Here is a 25,366-nt window from a genome sequence, read left to right on the forward strand (position 1 = left end):
GCACAGTCAGGAGTGTCGATCTGGGAGGTGAACTCCGATCTCGTTGTCTTCCTTTCTCGCTCTTGGAGAGCGCTTCGCAGGTCGCAAAGCCCTTCGTAAGCTGTACGTCTGCCGATGGCTGCAGCGGCCCAGTCAAAGTGAGCCACACTATTAGGGTTTGGCCAGTGCTCGGCGTGGCCACCCCTCCGCGGCCGTCCTTCTCAGTATCCATGAGATGCTCAAATTATGATGTTTTATTCTAATGACAAAGAGTATAACAAGCACAGGAAATGGCCTGGCATTAATCTCCACTCCATCTTGTGGCAGTGACTGCAATGAAAATGAGAAATAGTTTAAGCTTAACCCATTCTCATTACAATCATAATTACATTTTGTGGTCATTCTTAGTTTCTAGCAGAGCCCAAGTGCGCTTCATGTCAATTTGAAAGATACAGACAGCCCTTAATTTTTCTCCAGCATTCATCTGCCCAGCCATCTGCTGAGGACTGATCTTGGGGAAGCTGAAAATTGGGCTTAAGGAACTTACTGCTTTATGTTTTAAATGGTTTGGCACGGACCTGCTAAACATCTGGATAAATGCAATTTACATGCATGTGCCTCAAAAACATTAAATTGGGCAACCGGTTTATCTTTCTAATAATATGTTTAATAGGATATTCAAACCTGGGCTCTGATGATACAGCTGATGACACTGGCAACTAACCCAGGAACACGCGGGGTGGCGGTAGGGGAGGAGCTGGGGGCCAAAGGAAGATGCCCCCAACTCTTAGGCCATTGCTGAAGTGTTGAGTGGGTCTGGCCCTACACGCCTTTTGCACCAGTGGTATTTTCTGGAATAACTACACAGTACGCAGCTTTGCAGCGTTCCTTTGTGGCTGTTATAGAACAGATCCATTTACAAGTAAGCATCTTGCCCAATGGTTCATTCATTCTGTTTGCACATACTAATCGAGCGCCTGTGATGTGCTAGGTGTTGGCCAGGAGCTGGGGACGCAAAGACAAATGAAACCGAGACCCTGCTTTCGGGGCGGCTACTTTGTGGTGGTCAATCAGAGAGTACAACATGGCACAGAAAGCTATGTATGGGGTGCAGAGGAGAGCCCGGCCCCTATCCAGCTCCCGGCGTAGAGGGTGGATAGGGAGGGCCGGGCAACAGCCCTGCTTGGCCTCAACTGGTTATAGGACAGTGGATAAATCACCCGGCCTTTCTGGACCTCAGCTTTTTTCATCTTTGTAGATATCTACTTGGGGCTGTTCAGAACGAAAGTAGATGATATGGTTGAAGTACTTAGTAGAAGCTAAGTGAGTAGAGGCTAAGTAATAGAGACTACTAAGCACTCGCTAAGTAGTCAGCAGGGCTTTGCTAAGGACAGCCACAGGAAGAACATTCCAGGGTGAGGGCTCAGCCTGTGCTAAGACCCGGCACTTTGAGAGGACACTCGAGCATGGCTGGGCCCTGGAGAGGGGAGCGGCAATGGAGGCCACATTCTGGAGTGTCCTGTGTGCCAGGCTAAGGAAGTTAGATTTTCGTCCCAAAGCCATGTAGCAGGGGGCTGGGAGAGATGATCAGATTTGCATTTTAGAAACATTATTCTGGCTGCAGAATGGAGAATGAATCCCCCAAACTAGGGGCAAGACTAGAGGCTGGGAGGTTGTGGCAACACTTCCAAAGAAAATCTTGGTGGTGATATGTTTCAGTGGATTTCGTTTCATCATGCGTGATATTTACACGGTTTTGCTTAAGTGAGCTTTAGGAGAATTTGGATTCTTGACCGGATGATTTCAGAATGTCTCTTATTGGAGCCTTCTGCCCAGTCTAGTGGACAGAACCGGGTTGCATTTTTAATGCAAGTGTCCACTTGAGGCGGGGAGTGGAGCGTGGTACCATTGAGCTTGGGCTTTGGGGGCTAAGACTTGGGGCATGGAAGTCCCTCCTTCCTCCTCTGCAGAACACTCACCCTGCCCAGTAACCAGGATCTGTAGGTGAGTGCAGTGAAGTGCTGGGTTGGGGGTGAGGCTTCTGGACCTGTTCCTACCAGCTGTGTGATCCGAACAGTGACTTGATTTCTCTGGGCCACTATTTCTCATCTCTCTAAGACAACGGAAACAGAAGAGCCCGTGGGAAGCGCTTCTGGAGGGGTGGGTTTCGCAGTCCCATCTCCTGGTATCTCTTTCTGACTCTTGGACTGGTTCTCCCCAATGGCTCAGTGTCCACATGTGTTCCCATATTAACCTGCTACAGGCAGTCTTCCACTGTATTTTTGATTGGTTTTGAAATGTAATGTCAGGCCTCATCACGCTGCTTAAAAATAAATTCACAGATATGGACACGGCCGTTGGCAAAGGAAATCGGGACAGGAGCTGAGCACTGAAAGGGAAAACATGGTGATAAAACTGGAAAAGTAAATTAGACTTTTACAGGCAGGAAATGAGACCAGCCCTAATTGACCCAGCCATCTTTGCGCGAACCCTCGGTCGCACACGGAGGCCTGCCCTTTCTGGTACAGCTGTCTCTTCCCCCAGTCCTGAGTCATCCTCAGCTGGCTCTGAGTTGCAGCCTTGGGTTTGGCAGCTCATAATAGGCGGTGGAATTAGATCTGACCTTTACAATTGTGGCTTTTTTTTTAATTATTAAATTTAAAAATGGTTAAATCTCAAATGAGCTGAAATCTTTTGTATGAAGAACCCGTCTATCATTGCTTTCGTCCATAAAATATATTTAAACTCAACCACATAATTAACGCCAGTGAATCCGCCAGGCCAGTTGGGTTTATTATGTGAGCAGAGAGCTCAGCCGTTCTCATTTGCAAAGGACAGCACCCGTTCCCTCATGGGCATTTTCTTGAGTTGCTTGGCAAAAGCTATAGGCAGGAAGTTGAATCTTATGTGGACTAGCTCCCACTTTGCCTCCTCCTGTTCCCTCCACAATCCAGGTTGAGCAGAAAATGCTTCACAATTAGAGAGAAATGTCCAGCAAAGGATAGTTAGCCAGGCTGATAGCACGTTCCGGGGAGAATATGTGTCAGGGGCAGGGATTCGTAGGCCCCAAGTCCCATCATAAAACCCTTAAGCTAAGGCCCAGCCTCAGACACCCAGCTGCAGTTTCCAAGCAGGGCAGAGAAGAGGTCTGTGGAAGTCCAATGGCATCTGCAAAGGAGATTCGAAACATAGTTCCAGGAATCCAGGCTTCCCCAATGATACCGAAAGAGCATTGGCTTGAGAATCCAAAAGACTTGAATTAAGATTTATAACTTTGCTGCATTTCGTATGTGCATTTGGCAAGTCATTTAACCATTTTGAGCTTTAATTTTTTAATTTATAAAATAAAGGTAAATAAATAAGTCTCTACTTTGCAGGGTTATTGTGACTTAAATTCTTAGCACAACAGTTGGTATGTGGAAATAAGCTATTGTTCTTTTATTTTTCTTCGTCCTCCTCCTCCTCCTCCTTCTTTTGCTCCTGGAAAATGGGTCTGCCAAACTGAAAATTGCCAAATAAAAGTTATACGTGCATGAGGTCATGAGGTGGGGAGGATGCCTTCCCTTTCCAACAACAGGAGTTATTAGAAAGCTGCAGTCATTGTGATAGTGCAGTCCTGGTCCAACAAAAGACAACACTCCAAGGAAACTGAAAAAGAGCCTAGAAGCAGAGCATGCATAAATAGCACTATGGACCATTGGTGGATATCATGGACTACTCAGTAAAAAGTGCTGGGAATGCCAGTTAACAGGGTAGGAGAAATTGAATGGGATCCCTACCTCACACCGTATGCAAAAATTGATCCCAGATAGATTAAATATGAAAGGCAGGGGCACCTGGGTGGCTCAGTTGGTTGAGCATCCAATTCCTGAGGTTGGCTCAGATCGTGATCCCACGGTCATGGGATTGAGCCCTGTGTCAGGCTCTGTGCTGAACGTGAAGCCTGCTCGGGGTTCTCTCTCTCTCTCTCCCTCTCTCTCTCCATCTGTCCCCTGCTCACTCTCTCTCTCTCTCTCTCTCTCTCTCTCTCAAAATAAATAAATAAACATTAAAAAAATATGAAAGGCAAAACTTGAATATTTAGAAGAGAAAATAGAGGGGACCACTTTATAACTTCATGGTAGGACAGGGTCTCTTAAGCAAAGCACAACGTATGGGTAAGTTAGACCACATTAAACTTCAGAACTTCTTTCAACAAAAACTTAGGTAACGTATAAGAAAAGATTGGCATTTGGAATATAGACAAATGGAAAATAATCTATAAGAAAAAAAAAACAACCCCAAAGAAACATGGGCGAAAGACATGAGTGGACCTTTTATGGAAGAGTAAATAGGATTGGCCAGTTGACATGAAAAGATGCTCAATCTCCGTTGTAATTAGGAAAATGCAAATGAAAGCTATAAGGGAATTATGTGAGCTGCTGGATGTGTTAACTAACCTTATTGTGCTAATCATTTCACGACGTATACATAAATCACAGCATCGTACCCCTTAAACTTACACAATCTCAAAAATTTGGGGGGGGGAAAAAGTGTTACCAAACCACCAGTGACCTTCTACAACTAATCCCACTCGTTTCACACGACCAGTCCCTGAAGTTTTCTTTCTTTTCTGATTTTTTTCCTAAGTATTACTCATCGGCTTTAAATAACAAAGATACAACTGTATTTAGGCACCAACACACAATATGCCAAAACCCACAAGACCCACAAAGGTCTAGCATTTTATACTTGCCAGGTTGATCAAAGTTAAGCCTGACAGAGCCACTCATGGGTGAGGATGTGGAGACTGGAGACTCATATAGATCTCGCTGGTGAGAGAGTAAGTTGGAAAACCACTTGGAAAATATGTTGGCAAGGTCTTGTAAAGCTATACACGTGCATCCCCTAAATCCCACTCCTTGGTGGATACCTCAGAGAAACCCTTGTTCGTTCGTACAGGGGGACGTGCCGTGAGGACTTTCACGGCAGCACCATGGGTAAAAGCAAAACCCTGGGAACCACACTCATGTCCATTGATAAGAGAATGGTGAAAGACACTAGGGTGTGTCACACGTAAGTGAAAATGGATGGGGCATAGCTACGCACAGACACCTGTGTGAATATTAGGAACATAACACTGAGTTTCAAAAGCAACCTGTGGAAGGCCACATAGAGTAAAATGCCATTTTTTTATGAAACTAAAAAGCCAACCAACACTAAAGACGATTTATTGTCTAGAGGGTCAAATGGTGAACGCACAATTCAGAGCTCTCTCTTTTAAAAGTTTAGTTAATTGGGGCGCCTGGGTGGCGCAGTCGGTTAAGGGTTCGATTTCGGCTCAGGTCAGAATCTCACGGTTTGTGGGTTGGAGCCCAGTGTCGGGCTCTGTGCTGGCAGTTCAGAGTTTAGAGCCTGCTTGGGATTCTGTGTCTCCCTCTTTCTCTGCCCCTCCCTCACTCATGCTCTGTCTCTCTCTGTCTCTGTCTCTCTCTCAAAAATAAATAAACATTAGGGGCGCCTGGGTGGTGCAGTCGGTTAAGCGTCCGACTTCAGCCAGGTCACGATCTCGCGGTCTGTGAGTTCGAGCCCCGCGTCGGGCTCTGGGCTGACGGCTCGGAGCCTGGAGCCTGTTTCGGATTCTGTGTCTCCCTCTCTCTCTGCCCCTCCCCCGTTCATGCTCTGTCTCTCTCTGTCCCAAAAATAAATAAACGTTGAAAAAAAAAATTAAAAAAAAAAAAAGTTTAGTGCATTGATTTCGAGGGAGAGAGAGAGGGAGAGAGCAGAAAACTGTGCGTGTGCATGCGTGTGTGCACATGTGTGCAAGCAGGAGGGGAGTCGAGAGAGGGAGAGGATCCCAAGTAGTCTCTCAGTGTTGTCCGTGTGGAGCCCGATGTGGGGCTTGGTCTCATGAACTGTGAGATCGTGACCTGAGCTGAAACCAAGAGTCAACCATTTCACTGAGGCCCCCCGGCCCCCCAGTTCAGATCTCTTTGGAAGAGGCAAGGGGGCGAGTTAGGATCGAGCAAATAGGTGACATTACTGTTGTAGGTAATGTTCTGTTTTCCCAGGCCAGTGCTGGATTCATGACACGCGTGTTATAATTACGCTCCATACTTACATACGTGTTTTGTGTGTTCTTCCGTGTGTCTAATAGGGGGTAGAGATACAAATGGAGTATCTTTACTGGGGGAGGGGGTGGCTAGGACTTGACTGGCTGCAGCCACAGTCCCAGGTTGGCTCCCTGGAAGCTGAGGAGTGAAGGGGTGCCTGTGCGGTGTCACCAAGGAGGCCCTACTGGTGCGGGTGGATGAAGGGAGGGGAGCTCTCGTGGGAGCCAAGCTCGAAAGGAACTGCAGCTTCCTTCCAAGGTCCAGCAGCTTTGGTGATGTCCTGGGAAAGGGGGGGGCGGGGGAACTAAATGTGGAAGCAGGTGCGCCTCCAGCATGGAGTTTCTGGTGAGGGGACCTGTTGTGCCAACCAGGGTCTCTTGGGATCTCTCTGCCCACTTAGTGTGTGGTATTAGTGTGGTACAGTGTTTCCTGTTATTGAACTTCTCGGCACAAAAAATAAAGCTGCTGTGATAGGAGAGTGTCTGTGAGTTGACCTGTCTATAGGGATGTGGAGCCGTAGGAAGGGACGACAGGAACATTCTATGTTCTATAGGTCCGGGGACCCAGTGGTTTTGAGGACAAAGACAGTGGGAGGGGGCTAGTTAGCCTTTTGAAATATCCACAGTTCTAGAGACTTTTCAATGAACTCAAATAAAACAATGAAAATGTAGAGCATTCTTTCAATTTTAGGGCAGTTTTAGAGCGAAGGCTGTTCGCCCTGTGAAATGAGGATCAGGGCCCCGTCGGGGGTGATGATATGACTGTTTCCGGGGCTCCCAGCCCTCTGTGATCTTTCCTTCTGGGTGTGTTAAAAATCCCCTGCTCTTCGGTATAATGGACGTGAAGAAGTGTGACTACTCCATTGTTTCAACTGTACAGGGGTTCACACTCCTGAACGATGCCCTGACCGGCTGATACCAAGGCCTCTTACGGACCCGGTCGTGACATGGCAGTGACCGGGAGGACACTTGGAATTTGGGGTGCTCAGTGTGGGTTCTGTTCCTGGTCATTTAGCAAAGTCCCAGTATGATCTATTGTCTTTTGTGACAAAAGAGGCAGAGGGCCCACATGACCAGCAGAAGGCTAGTCTTCTGGGAGCCTTGGTTTTCTGCTCACGCCAACACTGCTGAAGCCGTGTGACTTTCTGAAATGCCATCCTAATGAAATCACCAGCACAGAGTAGCAGGGGGAGCTTACTGCTAGAAATCTGAATCCGATCGCTCGCCAGGGATTGTGCTTCTTCCTGTGAAGTTAACACAGGATCCTGGCCCCTCCCTCCGTCCTTTTCCCGCTGGCTTCCGTATTGAAGTTTGGTTAAAAATGTCCGCCCCAAATTGATCTGAGCAGGGCTCAAGGAACAAAGCCAATCTCTGGCTTACGGCCGGTACACTTTAAATGCAAAACCTAACTTGATAACGCATGGCTTCTCCGCATGGCTTATCCAAAGATAGAGTTTTAAATGTGTGGAACGTCAGGATACAGAAAGCCTTGGCCACCCCTGACCCCTGCCGCCAAATACTTAACATTTTTCCCAGTGCTTAAAAGATGGAAAAGGTAACAGTGAACATGGTGCTCCTAGTGTGTGTGGTGACTCCAAATAGCTTATGGGCCTTCTGTATGTATGTGGGAAGCAATAAAGTCATGTTTGCTATTATTGCATTAGATAAAGGAAGCAGCTCAGATTGTGGCATGTGGAGATCTCTTTTGCAGTGACTGGCCAAACCACGGGGAAGCCCTCCCTTTCTTTCCCTTCATGATCGGCTTGAGATCTGGGAGGAGGGGCAGGAAAGCCTGCAAAGCCGGTGGGCTTCTAATTGTGTCTTTACAGCCAACTAGGCTACCAAAATGATTGTCTTTTTCTCTCCAAGCCTTACTGACCTGTGGCTAATGAGATTTGTGCTTCGATTAGTTGTAGAACATAAATTAGCTAATCAATGGCAATGGATTCACATTATTTCTCATCCATGAGTTCTGCTGCGGTGATCTGTATTGAATATTCAAATCAATTTCGAATACTCCAGATGATTCCGTTGACGTGGCCCGCTGGAATCTGGAGGCATCTGTAGCCTTGCCGGAGAGGGCGAAGCCAGGCCCAGCTACCACACTTGCCTCTCGTGGTTTCCGGAGCTCTGCAAACTGCCTTGTTTTCCCTTGTACACAGTAAGGGCCATACAGGGTTCAGGAGAAGGTTGTATGTAAAAGGCAAGAGAGACCCCCGGAGAACGCACAGCCCGAGGTGGCCTCTTTCCCGAAAAGGAACAGGGCTAAATGGACATCAAAAAGTGGGTGAGCTGCTTTCAGGTTTTGGATACGCAAACTTTACCCGGAGTAAGTCTTGGGTCAGTATCTTCACTTTTCCGCGCTGGGAAGCGTTTCCTCGCGCTCTGCTGTAGTTGTCTCGTCTGTACAATTAACCGGCATCTTGGCATAAAATGTGGAAATTTGTACAGTCTTTAAGGCATCTGTGGGCTTTATGGTAGAAGGTTCTGTTAGTACTGAAGCCACAGAAAATTAAATGTTCCCCAAAGAACCTCCAGATGTGCTTTATTCTAATGGGGTCATTATGCAGTAAATTAAAAGGCAGGGTAAATGGAACTGTAAAATTTAAATTACTCTAAAACCACATCTCTTTGCTTTGAGCATTCATTTGTGGGGTTGCATTTGCAATAAATGTGAATTAGGCAGCTGCAATAACTGTTAATCATATATTTATAAAATAGTAATGAGGAAATGAATAGCAGAGTAAGACAGCTGCACATTTCTCTAATAGTGTGTCAACTGTGAACATAATAAGATGTGGAACATTGTTTGGTGCTGGGCTGATAATACAGCTGAATGTAAGAGATCGCTTCAGCCTCTTAACTTTACATGAAATTATACATAAAATCCATAAAAGCCCATAATAATGCATTATGCCTCTGAATTGTATTCAATATTTTTCTTTGCTTTGATTTTCTGAAATGAGCTGTACTTTCACCAAAGCCATCTTCCAGGCATCAGTGAGGCTTTTGTTTCAGGCGGTGTCGGGCTTCGAAGATTGCAATTGGATTTAAAGAAAGCAGGGCCGGTGCCGGCGAGAAGTTAATGGTAGGGCTTTGTTTTGCTGTCTCGGGGTTGCTGTACCTAGCCGAAGGCACGCCTTGTCCTGCCTGGGTGAGGACGGTGGGTGGACAGGCCTCCCCAGCCGCCCCCTGATGTCAGGATTGTGGTGAGAGGCCACTCCCAGCCACTCCCAGTCCACCAGAGACCTCGGGCTGCAGGTGACCTTCGGCCACTGTCCAGACAAGCATCTCCTCCGGGGCCGGGGATGGGGGCGCGGGTGGGTCTAAAAAGATGGGGAGCATCCTATGGACCAGAGTTTGGGAAGGATGGCTCTCCTGGTGGGTGGGAGGATGGCTGTTACTCAGAAGCCTTCATGGCCTGGTGTTTGGACAAACCCGTTTGCAGTGACCATCTGGAAACTGGGGCTTTGAGGTAGATTTCCCCCTGAGGGCAAAGAGGCAGGGAAGGGGATGATCGAGTGCTCATGTGGAGAGCTGGTTCTGGGACGATGTCCTCCCTAGCGTGACTGGGATAAAGCTCCTTGTAGAACATTCAGGCCTCTGCATGGGCTGACCCAACCGAATCTCTCCCATCCCCACATTAAACACCCACAGGGTGTCAGATCTGCCACACCCTTGGGGTTTGGTGCTTTGAGAATGCTGTTCCTTTTGTCTGAAATGTTTTTCCCTGCTTGGCAAATTCCAGTCGTTCCCAGACTTCCCCCTTGTGAAGCCTTCCCAGACTCTTGGGCATCTTTCCCTTCTTCCCTGGTGCTCATCGTACAATGTGTGCATCTCCATTAAAACAGCAATCTTAACTGCACCTCGGGGTACTGTAAGCCGGTATTAGCATTCCCTTCTGACTGAGGGCTCCATGATTACATCCTGGGTTTTGGTGCTTGACATGTTTTGTTTTGGAAAATGAGTGCAGAATATAGTTACTGGAGATTGGTATAGGTTTAGAGAAAATGGCCTGGAAGGGTCCAACTTGAAACTTTGTTGGTGTTTCTAAAACTAGGATGGGTTCCCCTTTTCTTTTTTTAAAAACAATTTTTTAAAAAAGTTTATTTATTATTGAGAGAGAGAGAGAGAGAGAGAGAGAGACAGAGCATGAGCGTGGGAGGGGCAGAGACAGGAGAAGGGACAGAATCCGAAGCAGGCTCCAGGCTCTGAGCTGTCAGCACAGCGCCCGACGCGGGGCCCGAACTCACAGACTGTGAGATCATGACCTGAGCCGAAGTCGGACGCTTAACTGACTGAACCACCCAGGCACCCTGGGTTCCCCTTTTCTAAGGGCAGCCCCCAGTTCTTGGGATGAAAGGTGGCTGTCTGCAAGGGCTGAAGGTGCAATTCTAATGGTTAGGGTGTCCCTACGATGTTCATTGTGGGATGTTTCAAAATAGAAAGTCAAGAGTTCATAACCACTCTCCCATCACACAAGACTTTTGTATGCCCTCACTGAATACGGTGTATTGGCAGAGACTGGAGCCCCCCATTCCCCCTGAGAGGAAGGGAGAGAAAGAGAGAAGAGGACAAGGGGAGGAAGGGCAGGGGGAGGAGGAGGAGGGGGAAGGAGATTGTTATACACACATACACTGAACATCCTATAATCTCCTCCTAAACAATATTTACTTCCCAGTATTTCAGTATTGAATGTTTTTAACCAAAAATTTTTTGTTACAAACATATAATATGGTCATTATTGCAGAAAATGTGGAAAACAGAACATGCACAAAGAAAAAAATAAATGTCACCCGCAACCACTCTCTTACCTGGAGATAATTCCCATTAACATTTGACGTACTTGGTTTCAGTCTCTGTTGTACTTGTGTTCATATTCACCAATCCAGATATGATCGTACTGTGCATAATAACATTTTGAAACTGGTTTTTATGTGATATAGTACGGACATTTTTCATATCATTAGATATTCTTCGACCTCACAATACGTCATTCAACATGACCTCATAGAATGTACAACATAAGGAATTCCATAATTTATGTAATAACCATTCTCTTTTGTTTAAAAATTCCGTAGCTTAATCATTCTTTGCATGTTTAACCGTTCTCTTACGGTTTAGCCATTCTTCATTTGTTGAATATTTATGAACATTTTTTTGCTCTTTTAAATAATGTCATTAGAATCCTGAAAACCCTTTGCTAATTTCATAAGTAAAGTACGATGCGTCATTGTAATTGGTATTTTTACTTTATTTCTAGTAAAGTCGAATTTTTCTCTTTGTGTTTTGCTTACTTACATGCATTTTTTTCTTCTGAGATGATTAAGTACAGCCTTATTAAATTAGGGAACAGGGCCAGCACTGAGTGTTTATGGGATGCATTATTCATTTAGTCCTCGTATTAACCCCATTCATAGACACTGTGGTCCACGTGGGATAAGGGGGACCAAGGCTCGGAGAGGTTGAGGGTCCTCTCTGGGACACAGCCTGTAGGTAGTGGACCCCGCTACGTTGCAGTCAATGAGGTGTCATTTTTCTACTGGAATGCTGATGGCTTTCTTTTTAATTTAATGGAGCTGTTTCCATAGTAAGTATTTAATTTTCTGTCTATATATATATATATATATATATATATGTATATATATATATATATATATAGCGTAGTCCTTTGAACGGAAACTGTCATGTCCCAAGGAAAGGACTTTCCCCCTAGAAAGCCATTGCTCTTACCATCCGACTTTGTTCAGAGATTCACCTGCTTAGTGGTTCCACTTTTTGGATTCTTCCCTCTTGTCATCTAGTGATATTGTCACCATTGGCAAGGTTGGGGGAGTGATGACTATGGTTCGTCTCCTTCCTGTGAGGAAATTGAGGACTTCCCAGTCTTAGAGATTTGGCAGGCAAGCCAGTTAAAAACAAACAAAATCCCAAATAGCATTAACGACACAGACCAACAAATCAAAGTAACCAGAACAAAAAGTACCCCAGTGTGGTGAGTCAGTTGGATTGTGGGTAGGCTTGTCAGGTAAAATATAGAATGCTCAGTTAAGTGTTAGCATCAGATAACCAATATTAAAATTACTAAAAATAGTAAAAACAAAACAAAAAAAAAAACCCTGAAAAATGTTCTGTGCTCTATTTGGCACACGCTTACCCTAAAAAATTATTGTTGTTAGCGATTTGTTAGGAGACTTTTAGTCTTTCTACGAATGTAATTTGGAGCCCTAACATATGTAGCAGCTAAAAAGGGCATTTTAGCAGTATAAATTTATTTTGGAAGTTCAAATGAACAATATTTTAAGATTGATCAATAAGAACCATAAAACTGTTTTGAATTTGGGCCTGTGAGTTACCTTCACAGCTTCTAACAGCCTCAGCTCCAATTCAAGTTAGATTCTGTTTTTTTGTTTTTTTTCATGGCAGTGAGTAAATCCTCTTGCAAATGGTAATTAAAAAAAATAGATTACCTTAAAATTAGAGGATACTCATCAATTAAAGAGTAATACAGGAGAATATTTATTCTGAGATGTGCTCAGAAACAAGTTGCCACATTTGTTAATACGTTCGACTATCTCCACTGTGCTCAATTTCTGAAAGGCATGTGGCTCTGCTAAAAGGATATGTACAGTAAAAGATGAATTTGAGTCAAGTATTCAAGACCCTCTGAGTATTCAGAAGAGCCCCAGGCTAGAGCAACACTTAAAACTTGGGGTGGCCTGCCCTCGTCCATGGCTTTCTGGACAACAAGGCTGTGTTGTGCAGTTGGGGTGGCCAGTGCCCAATGCAAAATTGTTGGTCATCTTGACATCAAGAAGCTCTTCTTGGGGCACGCCAAAGCTTGCTGTGGTAGCCTCAGTGCTGGCTCCAAGGGAGGGCCTGTGTATGCCCGTAGGAGCCTGTAGGTGTTCGATCATTGTCCGCGTTTCCCTCTGGAATAGTAATGGCTACCCCTTATTGAGTGACTGCTAAGTGCCAGGACTCGTGTAGTGGCTTTACATCGCTGAAAGCGTACTATGGCGGAGAAATGAAGTGTGCTTACGTAACTCCCAGGCAGAGGAGTGAGTGAGGCTGGAAGAGACTCTGAAAAGTCCATTATGGTGGGTGACCAGAGCCAAAGGGCTTTCTGGGCGGGTGGGTCTGGTGCACCTCACAGCCTTGGTTTGGACGAGCGGGCTAGTCCCCTGCAGGTGGGACACCATCCCACGGCCTCCCTTCTGCCTCCGCTCCACTAAGCAAGGTAAGGTATGGCTGTGATGGCACCAGAGAACATTGGTTGAGGAACAACAAATGAATAGCGTGAGACATTAGACTGCTAGGGGACGTGCCCACGTCAGTCCAAGCCTGCTGGAGGATGAGCAGACCAGTAGTAGCTTGAAGAAGGTTGAGGTCAGAGGCCACTTCTTACAATGGTGAGCCAGGCACTTAACCTTTCTGAAGTTCAGTTTTCTCGCCTGGAAAAACATGGGGCAAACAACCACAGTGGTGATAATAGTCACCAGTTTAGGGGATACTCTCCAGTGCTACATGTCAGACGCGGTTCTCAGAGTGTCTCCTGTATTAATTCATGTAATTCTTGCACTGACCCTCCCTATGAGATAGGCAATTTTACCCCAGTTTACAGGTGAGGAAACAGAGACACACAGGACCTTGTGCCCAAGGTCACACAACTAAGGCAATCTGGCCTCCCCGTTCATGCTCTTAATTTTTGTGTCCTGCGTCTGTGCAAAAGGTGTCTTGGGGTGTCTTCCAGGCCCGTTCTCTGCTTCTCTGAGAATTGCCCCTCCCCATCTCCCATATGTCCTTGCAGCCATATTTATGCTGTGATCTGTTCCTTGGCCACGGATCCGATCACAGGGGACCTTAGAGCCAAGCTGGGCCTTGTGTTCTGTCTGAGAATATGGAGTTGGGACTCTGGGATATAAGTTGATCTCCACTGTTTACGTAAACATATAGTGCCAGGTGGTAGGGGGTGTCTCTGTTTTCCCCCCTCAATGTCCAAAGCAGAGAAAGGAGAGAGTGGGTATCTGATTCCTGCAAAAAAGGGGCTCTGATGTGAAGATCACATTAAACAATGCCTGTAGACAGGACTTCATATACTCTGATCTTGGAATAAATGATCATTTAGGATGCTTTAAAAGTTCATAGGCATTACGCCCTCGCATCCTTTTTAGGTTAAGTTTAGCCGAGATGAATTCCCTGCGCTATGTTAGTTTGACGGGAGTATTCTTATTTCACAGAGATGATGCTATGCCCACGGGGCCATTTTTCCACATGGGTGGTGCGTGGGGACACCCGTGAGACTCCCTGAAAAAGCCCATCTCCCCAGCAGCCTCAGCCACATGGCTTGAGTTCCATTGGTAACATTCCGGCGGCAACAAAGGAAAAGGTTGCGCAGGTCGCCGTGGGCCTTTGTGGAGGACTGCTAATCTCCCCCAAATCACTGGCCTTTGAATCTCTATTGCATCCAGCTTTCTTTTTGTATATCGGCTCCATTAAAAGTGATTAAAGTGGAGATCTGATTGGATAAGGTCATCCAAATTCTGTAAACGCCACTTGCACACAAACGAACGCTTGCAATCAGTTTAATTTTTCAAATAAGATGATTAAATTCTATTATTGTCAGACCATTTTTTATTAAGAAAAACCTTTTAAAATGTTAATTATCGGGGCCCTTGAAACACTTTCATCTTCCCGGACTTCGCTCTTGAGCGGGAAGTATCTGCTTGTTCCCAACACCAACCAAAGGGAGGTGCAGGCTCCCCTATTTTCCATCTGCAACTATTTTCCTTTGCTCTAATATTTATGTGAATTTAACTTTAATTTTTCTGCCTTTCATCTTCTGAATTAGTCGTATAATGCACAGATCGCTCCTTCACGGCTTCCTTCCTGTTTATTTGCCTTAACAATAGATTCATTAACTAGATTTGGGTGCTCAAGCCATGCGACCACATTCATTTCAAAGGAAGATTTAATGGCATTTCATATTTTTCTACATTAAGGAAGATTAAAGTATATTACAATACCCTTTGCTGCCCTATTTTCTTCATTTTAGAAGTGGTCAGTTTTAACATTTTTTCCCCCCTGTCTTTCTTTCATCTGCAGTGTTCGATAAATTGTCCAGGCCCTTTCAGATGATAGGCCCAGCAAATTGAGTTCTATATTACGACTCAGAAGCATTGTTTAGCCCATCAGCAGTCAGATAAAGCACCCCTATTCACACAGGACATCAAAAGAACAAATATATGTTCGAAGTGGGTAAAAAGAGGACTGAGGCTCAGATACTTCATTTTCTTAATTGTTAGTGATTGTTGGGCCAGTTTCAGGGTGATCATTTGGCGGACTCTGAACCTATACTTACTTGCCTGATGTAATAGCGCTGTGAAATCTACATCCGTGTCTGCATAGACCTGGATGCAGATTCATGGCCACAGACGACACCATTTGCAGACAGGGCGGGGGCGTCATCTTTTAATAGCCCAAGGGGCAGGCACACTCACCTTGTAATAGTGGGCAGTAGTGGGAAATGCAAGATTCGAACTTATGCCTTTTTATTTCAGCCATGTACCATCTTGTGAAATAGTCAGGAGACTTTCAGGCATCCTCAAGCTAGAACAAGGGAGAGATTAAGATTTAAGCTCTTTTATTTTTATTTTTTGTAAGGTAGGGGAGGTCAAGGCTGTCAGGTGGCCCCTGGGCCGAAGTTTTATTCAGGAGTGCCATCCGTCAGCCCAGATCATCACAGGGAGCCCTCCCCCATCTCAATAAATGCAGCATAACCTCGCTGGACACAGACCCTAAACAAAAAGTTTGGGGATGTCAGCACGATGTGGGAGGAGAGGGCAGAAGACAGATTTTACGACAGTACAATCATGGGGTGTGGGTTTTAGGCAATAAGCAGGTAGCCTAGTTTTCTCAAAAGAAAAAAGAAAATAATGGAAAAGTGTAACATTCATTCGGAGGCCTCAAAGGCATAAAAAACCCAATTCCAACTGTTATAGGTCCCTGCAGGAGTCTACAAAAGAACTAAGCTTTTTAAGTAAGAAAACTAGATTCTGGCCCACAGGGCCCTGTCACAGCTGCTTAATGGATGAAACTCTTTGGATATAAATATGCTGTTTACTTCTCAGCTTCAGCTTTCATAAAATATAACCTTTTTATGATTTACGACCCACAGAAAAACTGGAGGATGGATTTTTAGCTCTGAATTGGTTGGATGTCAACAAGAAAAATATAGACAACATATCGAAGTAGCAGGGTGTTAATGCCACACAAAATGATGAAATTATTTTTGTTTAGAAAAGTTAAGTTTGTTCTTAAAGTTGTTGGTGGATGGCAGTTGTGAGAGGCAGGGCTCATGAAAACCTGTGAAATGTCTCCCGTTTTCATGTGCTTGGCCAGTGGCTGAGAAGTTTGGGCATATTGACTTCAGTCCTCAATCAGTAATGTCTTGTTGAAAAGTTTAGGCCAGCCACAGATTCTTGAAAAGCGGGAACGGTCCTTCTTTGTCTAAATCATTCATTGCTACATTTTGGTTATGTTTTCCCCTAAAAGACGTAGAAGCCGCCCCTGATCCTGCCACAGGAGATGACAGAAGAAGACTTTTTTCCAGAAAGATGATTGCAAAAATGAAAAGCAAAACAACAAAGAAGCAAACCAAAAATCAAGTGAGCAAACAAATGAAACCCCCAAATAAGCAAGCAAGCGAGCAAAAGCAAAACCCTCAAATCGAAAGCAACTACAAACTCCCCCCTAATCAATCACAAAGGCCAACCGGGTCTTTGGGTGTCAGACTGGAAAAAGATTGCATGCTAACTTGGCATTCAGGGATTTCTATTTGTTTTACAGCTTTTTTAGTTTAGTATATAAATATATATTTCTATATTCAGTTTGTCTTTTGTTCGTGCCTTAAAAAAAATCATATAACATTAAGGTTCATTTTTTTTTTTTTTTTGATGGGTGTGGAGAGAATCTGATACCAGATAGATTGGCTAGGAAGTTTGAAAATAGGATTGCCAGTTAAAGGAATGAGGTTGTCAAAACCAAAGGGCTTTTCTCTTTTGACTCTTCCAAGCACTGAAAGAAAGAATTTACTGTGTGCTTTGAAAGCTACACTTAGCAAATTAAAATCTCTTGCTCTGGATGTTGGAACACCAGACTTTTAGTCTGTCTACAGTCTAGAAAGAGCAGAGGTGTGAGGCCATGCCTTGGAGGGCTGTCTTGTGGTGACCCGAATGGAAGAGATCCTTCTCACCCACTGTTCTCTCATTTTAGACAAAAGATCCACCAAGAAGAACACCAAAGATGCCCACCCACATCCTTGGGTAGCCATGCATAACCTCTGTCCCTGGGAGAGACCTGTAGCCCTAGAAGGTAGAGCTGCCACAGCCATGTGGTTTAGGGGGGAAAAAGAACATCGGCCAGAATTTTCATGAGTGTCAGCACCTACCTGTAGAATATCTCAACTCTTGTGTTCTTTAGTCAACCAAGGTTCAGGAGGTAACTTCAAGAAGTCTCCTGGCTTTCTGTTTATTTTTAGAGGAACATGCTGTTTATCTTTGGTTAGAAGTCCTCAGGGTGGGGACGCCTGGATGGCTCAGTCAGTTAAGTGTCTGGCTCTTGATTTTGGCTCAGGTCATGATCTCACAGTTCATGAAATCAAGCCCGAGGGGGGCTGTGCACTGACAACGAGGAGCCTGCTTGGGATTCTCTCTCTCTCCCTCTGTCTCTGCCCTTCCCCTGGTCACTAGCACATGTGTGCACACATGGTCTCTCTCTCTCTCTCTCTCTCTCTCTCAAAATAAATACGTAAACTTAAAAAAAAGAAGCAGAAGAAGGCCTCAGGGTGGAGAAAAGGGCTGTGTATTCTCAGCCAGGACCACTCAGTCAAGCTAGGAGCCAGTATTGAGTTCAGGCAATGTTTTGTAAACAGTGAGGAGTGCCTGAGAGCCCTTAAGGTCTGTGTTGGCTGTTAGGGGAATATTAAGATAAATTTCCTCATGTACTCAGTCCATATAGATTGCATACTACAAACCAGATGCGATACAAGGTGTTTGGACCTAAAATAGTGATTTCATTCCCCATGGGACTCTCATTTTAGAAGGGGGATCTATAAGCCCACAGGCAATTACGATCTAAGTTGATCAATTTTTAGGCCCCTTTGAAATCACATGGAAAGGGATTGATAGGGATAGGGGTGGTTATCAAGGAAGGCTTCCTCGTGGGAGAAGCAAGGCTCGTGGGAGCCTCGTGGGAGAAGCAAGGAAGGCTTCCTCGTGTTTCTGGAAGCAGTGGAACCACACCACATGGAAATGTTTGGAAGTCGACAACTTTACGGAATGATAAAAGAGCAGACGCGATTCAGGGCGGCCCGAGTATGGAGTATACTTAGATTAGGCATCAGCTCATAGTTCAGAATGGTGTTCCCCAATCTTTAGTGAGTGTGTGGTGGGGTGGCGTAGGGTGTAAGGGAGAACTCTTGAAAAATACGGACTGCTGAGTTCCAACCAGAGAATGGGCTTGGCCCTCCATAGCCCGGCACGCATGGCCCAAGGCTTCAGGTTAGAGACCATTCAGAAGACCCGTGAGAGCACATGCCTCTGAGTCAGAACCTGGCATGAATCTCTGCTTAGACCTGAAAAGTCAGACCTGAGGGGTGCCTGGGTGATTCAGTCAGTTAATTGGGCAACTTTGGCTCAGGTCATGATCTTGTGGTCCATGAGTTCAAGCCCCGCGCCAGGCTCTGTCCTGACAGCTCGGAGCCTGGAGCCTGTTTCGGATTCTGTGTGTGTCTCTCTCTCTGACCATCCCCTGCTCACTCTCTCTCTCTCTCTCTCTCTCTCTCTGTCTCCAAAATAAATAAATATTTTAAAAATTAAAAAAAAAGGCAGACCTGAGATTGGCCCAGGTATTGTCCAGGGAGCATTGCAAACCTTGAGGGGCAGTTCCTTGTAACCTCATAATCCCACGAGGTTCACCCTCAACCCTAGAGGCCAACCTTGACCCTCGCATGTCTTCCAGAGCAGACTGAGGGTTTGCTCTGTCATTGATACAAACAATGTCCATTTATTCTGCACATATTGGGTCCTTGCCTAATCCTGTGGTGTGGAGAGGGATGTGGCCATGTTAAAGGCCTTGCCGCACCGGCGGGGACTTCAGAACAAGGTTTTGTTACTTTTCCAGTTTAAATGAAGTAACTCAATGCTCATGGCTCCTGCTTCAAGAATCCCCTTCTTTGCTTTCCAAGGACCTCCTCCCAGGAACACAGGGGTCTATGCTAGTCCAAGGGATCAGTCCTGTGACTCTCCCCTTCCTAGGCCTTGTATCTATCTGGACATAACCATAATTGCACATGGTATCAAAACCATCACCATTGTCATCGTCACCATCACCACTGTCAGCATCATCATGACCGCATCCTAGAGCTGCTTTATGCATACAATTGCTTGCAATCCCCCTAACAGTCCTGGGGGGGGGGGGGTGTGGGGTGGGATTATTGTCTCCGTCTTACAGATGCAGAAACTGAGCCTCAGAGGTTATGGCTTTTTTTCCAGATCACCCGGAAGGCGTGATCCCTTGCACACAATGAAGCCAGCTCCGGAAGGCGTGATCCCTTGCACACAATGAAGCCAGCTCCGCCTGCCAAAGAGATGTCAGGAACGACAGCTGAAAAGAACGTTTCCGTTTCGGGCCGGGGGCACTGCCGTATAGCAGTGCCTTGCAGAGAAGAACGTACCAGCTGCCAGATGTGCTCCACGTATGCTAGCTGCCCTCAGTCTCTCTGGGTCAGGGAGAAGGCCCATCCAAGGGGGTAGACACAGGCTGCAGAGCTGGGAAGACAGAGATCTCTTTGCCGCCTTCAGGGCAGAGTTTAGGAATTACAGATGCTCAAGGAAGAATGAAGCAGGCTTGACGAAGCCTGGGGAGATGCCTAGGGCTGGGCTGAGGGGTCCTCAGGAAGGATCTCTTTCCAAGGATCCTGACAGCAATGCCCTGGAATTATTCTTCCCCAAGACCTGGGTCAAGAAACTTACCAGACATTCTTAAAGAACTGATAGCTCAGTGTGGTCCTCAAGAGAGGTTTGCAGACCTGTCCTGGGAGTGCGTGTGAACCGGTGGGTAATGAAGCGCCTTCGCTGCTCGGGGCCACAGGGCCTTGGGGCGCTAGGAGCCAAGTAGGGCTTCCCCTGTGTATCCTGCCACCATGCCGGGCAGTCTGGGAAACGGAGATAAGAACGCTTCCTGCCCCTGGGGAGAGGGTGTGGGTGGGAGGGTGTGGTGGGCATTTTGCTGTCCAGAGACAGGTCACAGAATGCACTCATTTGAGGAGCCCGTGAGGCTCCAGCCCAGGAATCACCCTGTGTGGAGGCTTGAGGGCCAATGGGGCAGAGGGAACAGGTGCTCTGAGTTGGAGAAGAAGGAAGCCTCTTTAGATGGGGATACACAGCCTTGATCTGGGCGGGCGTGAGGAGGGGCAGCGATACCGGTGGAGCCCCACTGGGGAGCTGGGGATAATGGAAACCACAGCAATGGCGAGTGACACAGCCAGAGAGAAGCCAGAGAGAGATGGACTGTCTCTAAATCTCACTTTCTTCATCTAAAAATGGGGCTCGGGCGCCTGGGTGGGTCAGTCGGTTAAGCCTTTGACACTGGCTCAGGTCATGATCTCGCGGTTTGTAGGTTCCAGCCCCAGGTCGGGCTCTGTGCTGACAACTCGGAACCTGGAGCTGCTTCAGATTCTTTGTCTCCCTCTCTCTCTGCCCCTCCCCCGCTTGTGCCCTCTCTCTCTCTCTCTCTCTCTCTGAAACAAAAACATTAAGAAAATTTAAAAAAATGGGGCTCATGATGTGTCTCTTCATGCACAGTGGTCGCAGTCAGGTTGGGAGTTGTTTTCTTGGTTGAACTAGTTCTGGTTTTGTTTTTCGTCTTTTCCGGTGCAAATCTCTGGGGGCCCAAGGGTGCTCAGTAAATATTTGTTAAGCTCTTGAAGGCGGAGCAGGGGTTCGTGTGGCCCGCAGGGCAGCCATAATTATAATGGATCAAGAAGCCCTACAGGCCCGTCTAGACATGGAGTGACGGCAGGAATCGATGGGCGTCGAGGAGAGGGAGGTGAAGGAGGTAAGGCGGGCCGAAATGAGCAGTGGCTGGGAGTCAGCCGTTCTGGGTTCTGTTCTCATTCTGCCCAAGGCTTCAGGGTGGCTTTGGGTGAGTTCCTGAGCCGGTTTCCTTGACCAGAACAGAGGTGGGGGGCGGGCTTCAAAAGGCTCTTCCAATACCGGCATTCTGAGAATGTGTTTGGTGTTGAACTACCGTGGATCTAGAGACTGCGCCCTGCTGGACCCTGTCCCAGGCCGCCATGTTGTGAGACGGGCGTTTCCGTTTTTCAGAGGTGGAAACCGAGACCAGGGCGCAAATCTGGTTGTCAACGAATGCAGTGCTGGGTCCTGCTCTGTCATCTTAGGTGGCGCTCCAGGTCGTCACCCTGCCCACCAAGGGATGCCACTGTGCCAGGTCGCGGACTGGAACCTCCAGGGCGACCACAGAGCGTGGTCCCGCTGCCACCTACATCCCCGCCTCCTGTCAACCATTAGCCTGGTGACAAGAAGTCCATGCCAGTGTCCTTACAAGCTGTAGAGTGCAGAGTGCTCCGAGGGCCTGTGAGCCGTGAGTCTTTCTGCATCAGAGGACTGTAGGGCCAGGACATCATTTCTGTCTCCTGCTCACTCCAGGATGTGGTGGGTCCTGGAGAAAGAAGACAAGCCTAGAAGTCAGGTCACTTGCCCCCAAATAAAAGTCTCCCGTTCTTTCTCTCGTCCCCTTGGAGTTCTTTCATCTTGGTTCACAGGGGGGGGTCTTTGGAAGGTGGGAGCTCAAACTCCCATCTCCTCTGGCTCTTGTGGTCGAACTCCAGGAAAATCAATCCCTATTGCTTTTTGACCTTCAGCTCTCCTCAGAATCCCGGCCCTAGTTTCCAGGCTGGCCCTGACACAGCTAACTAATATCCAAAAGGAACAATCGGTAGGAAAAAAAAAAAAGAAAATCTTGGTGCTTTAATTAAAAACCCATGTTTGGCTTGTGTTCAGAGGCATATTTTTGCATCTTAAAATGTTTCTTTTCCCTTTGTAGTTGGGCTTTGCTTATAAATAGGGCTGGCTTGGAGTCACATTAATTTAATTTTATCTGTGATCCAGATCAGCCTAGAATGCTATTAATTTAGATTTGACTGCCAGCAGAAGACAGCATTCACTAATATCCACTTTTTAGCTAGGTAATCGTGTAGTAATTGGGATGCGTGTTGTACATAATCTTGATTTAAATAATCCTCGGTTAGTTTTTTGTCTACATAGATAAAAAAGCTATTTTGTCAGTATTTTGGAAGTAGGAAATCATCTTGATTATTTTAATCAAAATCAGCATTTGTGAATTGTGGCGTTCTTTTATGAACAATTAATGTACAAGGCAGAGATTTGTCTCTCTGCCCTGCGTTGTAGATCTGTCTTGAATGCATTAAGATAGAGGAGAAGTGGCAGTCTTGAGGCCCCCAACCCACGCTGGTCTCATCTCTAGGTCTTGGTGGCCTGAGGGTTAGCTCTGGAGCAATTCCAGGTGATTGCAAATCCTGGCTCTGTCGCTCAGAAATGGCAGGTAAGGTAAGGACCTTGGCAGGTACTTACATGACCACGACGGTTGTTCAGATTCCTCATTTGTAAACGCGGAGACTGATACCTACCTGGGGATTAGTTGTGGCGTGTTGAATTCCCCCCAGTGTCCTTTCCGTATGCTTTCATCGCCAAGAGGCAGTGTCCCACAGTGATCCAAAGCAGGGATCGGCAAGCTTTTTCTGCAAAGAGCCAGACGGTAAATATTTTAAGTTTTGCAGGCCGTACATTCTCTGTTGCATCTACTCAGCTCTGCCGTTGTAGCTCAGAAGCAGTCATAGACAACACACAGATGAGCGGGCGTGGGTTTGGGCCACCTGTCACAGCTGGCCAAGCTCTGATCTGGAGAGAGGCTTAGGAATCAGACGACCATAACGTGGAATCCGGTCTGATACTCAACTATCACGTGTGACCTTGGACAGAGTATGTAAGTTTTCCTTTGTCCATACCAACCACAAGGCTTAGGGGCAGAGAGAGAGACACACACACAGAATCCCAAACAGGCTCCAGGCTCTGAGCGGTCAGCACAGAGCCCGACACAGGGCTGGATCTCACGAGCTGTGAGATCACGACCTGAGCCGAAGTCGGACGCTCAACCGATGGAGCCACCCAAGCGCCCCAGGCACTGACATTCTTACTCGTGATTGCCTGTGTCTCTTTCCTTGAGCTTCATCCATGTCTTTCCTTTGTTTTGGCTAACAGGGGTGATGTAGGGGAAGTCACAGGGCCAGTGGCCTGGGTTCTGGGATCTGCTGGTGTGGACTGGGAGCTCTGTGGCCGGAGAAGCTAGTGTTGGGGATGTGGAATGCTGGTGCTACTCCCACGACGGCCGCTGGGCTTGGCAGAGGGGATGGTCATTTGTAACATGTGTCCTTTGTACTCTCTTTAGTGTCACCATGTTTTTCACATTTTGGTGCTTTTTGTTGGTGATCTTAAAACAGCGCCCAGATGTAGGGAAGTGCTGTGTAGTACCCTCAAGAGTAAGAAGGCTGTCATGTGCCTTACATTAGATAAGTTTCATTCAGGCGTCAGTTACAGTGCTGTTGGCTGTGAGTTCGGAGTTAATGAATAAACAATGTATATTAAATAATATGTCTTTTGGGGGTGCCTTAGTGGGTCAGTGGGTTGAGCGTCTGACTTTGGCCTGGGTTGTGGTCTTGTGGTTTGTGGGTTCAAGTCCCGTGTCGGGCTCTCTGCTGTCAGTGTGGAGCCGGCTTCGGATCCTCTGTCCCTCTCTCTCTCTGCCCCTCCCCTGCTTACGTTCTCTCTCTCAAAACTAAACATTAAAAAATAAATAAATAAAATGTCTTTAAACAGAAACACACATAAAATAAAGTTGTCTTTTTACTGATTTTTGAAACTGTGCCCAGGGGCGCCTGGGTAGCTCAGTCAGTTAAGTGTCTGACTCTTGATTTCATGATCAGGTCATGATCCCAGGATTGTGAGATCGAGTCCTGTGTTGGGCTCCATGCTGAGTGTGGAGACTGCTTGGGATTTTCTCTCTCCCTCTCTGCCCCTCCACCACTAACATGCACGCAAGCATGTGCTCTCTCTCTTTCTCTCTAAATGAATAAACATTAAAAAAAGAAAGAGAGAAAATGTGCCCAGAGGCTCTTAGGGACCCAACCCTATTTCCCATGGGGCAGTGGTTTAGTATTTGTTAATTCAGTGCTCACGGTGACTTTATCGACCATGAATACTACAGCTGATGAGCATCTACTGTGATCTGTTATACAGGTCATTGTATACCTTAGAAAGAAGGGTTTCAGTTGTATGATAAGGGTAGAAACCAGACTGCAGCATTTTGAGGATTGAATGGGAAGTGAAGAAATGTGGAGAGCAAGTGTAGACATGTCTTTTGTGAGGCTGAAGTGAGAAAAGGAAGAACAGAGATTTTTTTTTTTAATTTTTTTAGAGAGCGAGAGAGCGTGCGTGAGTGAGGTAGGGGCAGAGAGAGAGGGAGAGAGAATCTTAAACAGGCTTCATGCTCAGCACGGAGCCTGATGTGGGGCTTGATCCCATGACCCCGAGATCAAGATGCGAGCCAAAATTAAGACTCGGACACTCAACTGACTGAGCCACCTGGGTGCCTGGAGAGATTGTTCTACATGTGGTACATGATCTAGAAATGATTGTCCGTGGACTTGAGAGAGAAATCTGAAATTTAAGTTTCTTACTGGATTCTTATGTTTTATATTAGCTGGACTCTTTCTGTCACTTTGGAGACTCTGTAGCCTGAATTAAATAATTTAATTAACTAATTAATCAATTTAGTTTCTGTCAAGAATCACCCCGAAACACATTACATGGAGTTGCCTACATGAGGAACAGTTTGGTTAGGAGATGACACCTGTGGTTGGAGCTTTGTGGCTTTCTATTGAGACTGATACTTGAATATTGTGTCTTTAAACCCTGTCCATTTGGTCGCATTTACCAGATAAAATATAGGATGCCCAGTTAAATTCGAATTTCCAGTAAGCAACACATATTTTTTTAGCGTAAGTATAGTCCACGCCCGACTTTCTGCATCAGACAACTCTCTACGTTGCTTCAAATGTTTGGTCTCTCTGCTTGGATTGGGGTCATGCTGGCGTCTTGGGACTCCTGTTTCAGGGGACAGAGGGCTTTGGGATTCACC

General features: G+C 46.3%; 2 long non-coding RNA genes across 2 annotated transcripts in view; one reads left to right on the plus strand and one right to left on the minus strand.

The window, feature by feature from the left end:
- The window catches only part of LOC123380941, a 56,647-nt gene extending 36,337 nt beyond the window's left edge, over nucleotides 1–20,310 (plus strand). Inside the window, exons 2-4 of the long non-coding RNA XR_006587398.1 lie at nucleotides 16,625–16,737; nucleotides 17,345–17,443; nucleotides 19,624–20,310. This is a non-coding gene — a long non-coding RNA (uncharacterized LOC123380941). The remainder of the gene's footprint in view (nucleotides 1–16,624; nucleotides 16,738–17,344; nucleotides 17,444–19,623) is intronic.
- Nucleotides 219–11,068, minus strand: LOC109492749. The gene is made up of 3 exons (XR_006587397.1): nucleotides 10,885–11,068; nucleotides 7,950–8,540; nucleotides 219–309 (listed from the first exon to the last, which is right to left on the minus strand). It is a non-coding gene; the product is annotated as an uncharacterized LOC109492749 (long non-coding RNA).
- Nucleotides 20,311–25,366: the final 5,056 nt, after the last annotated feature.

The sequence above is a fragment of the Felis catus genome, chromosome D2 (genome assembly GCF_018350175.1).
Source record: "Felis catus isolate Fca126 chromosome D2, F.catus_Fca126_mat1.0, whole genome shotgun sequence".
NCBI lineage: Eukaryota > Metazoa > Chordata > Mammalia > Carnivora > Felidae > Felis > Felis catus.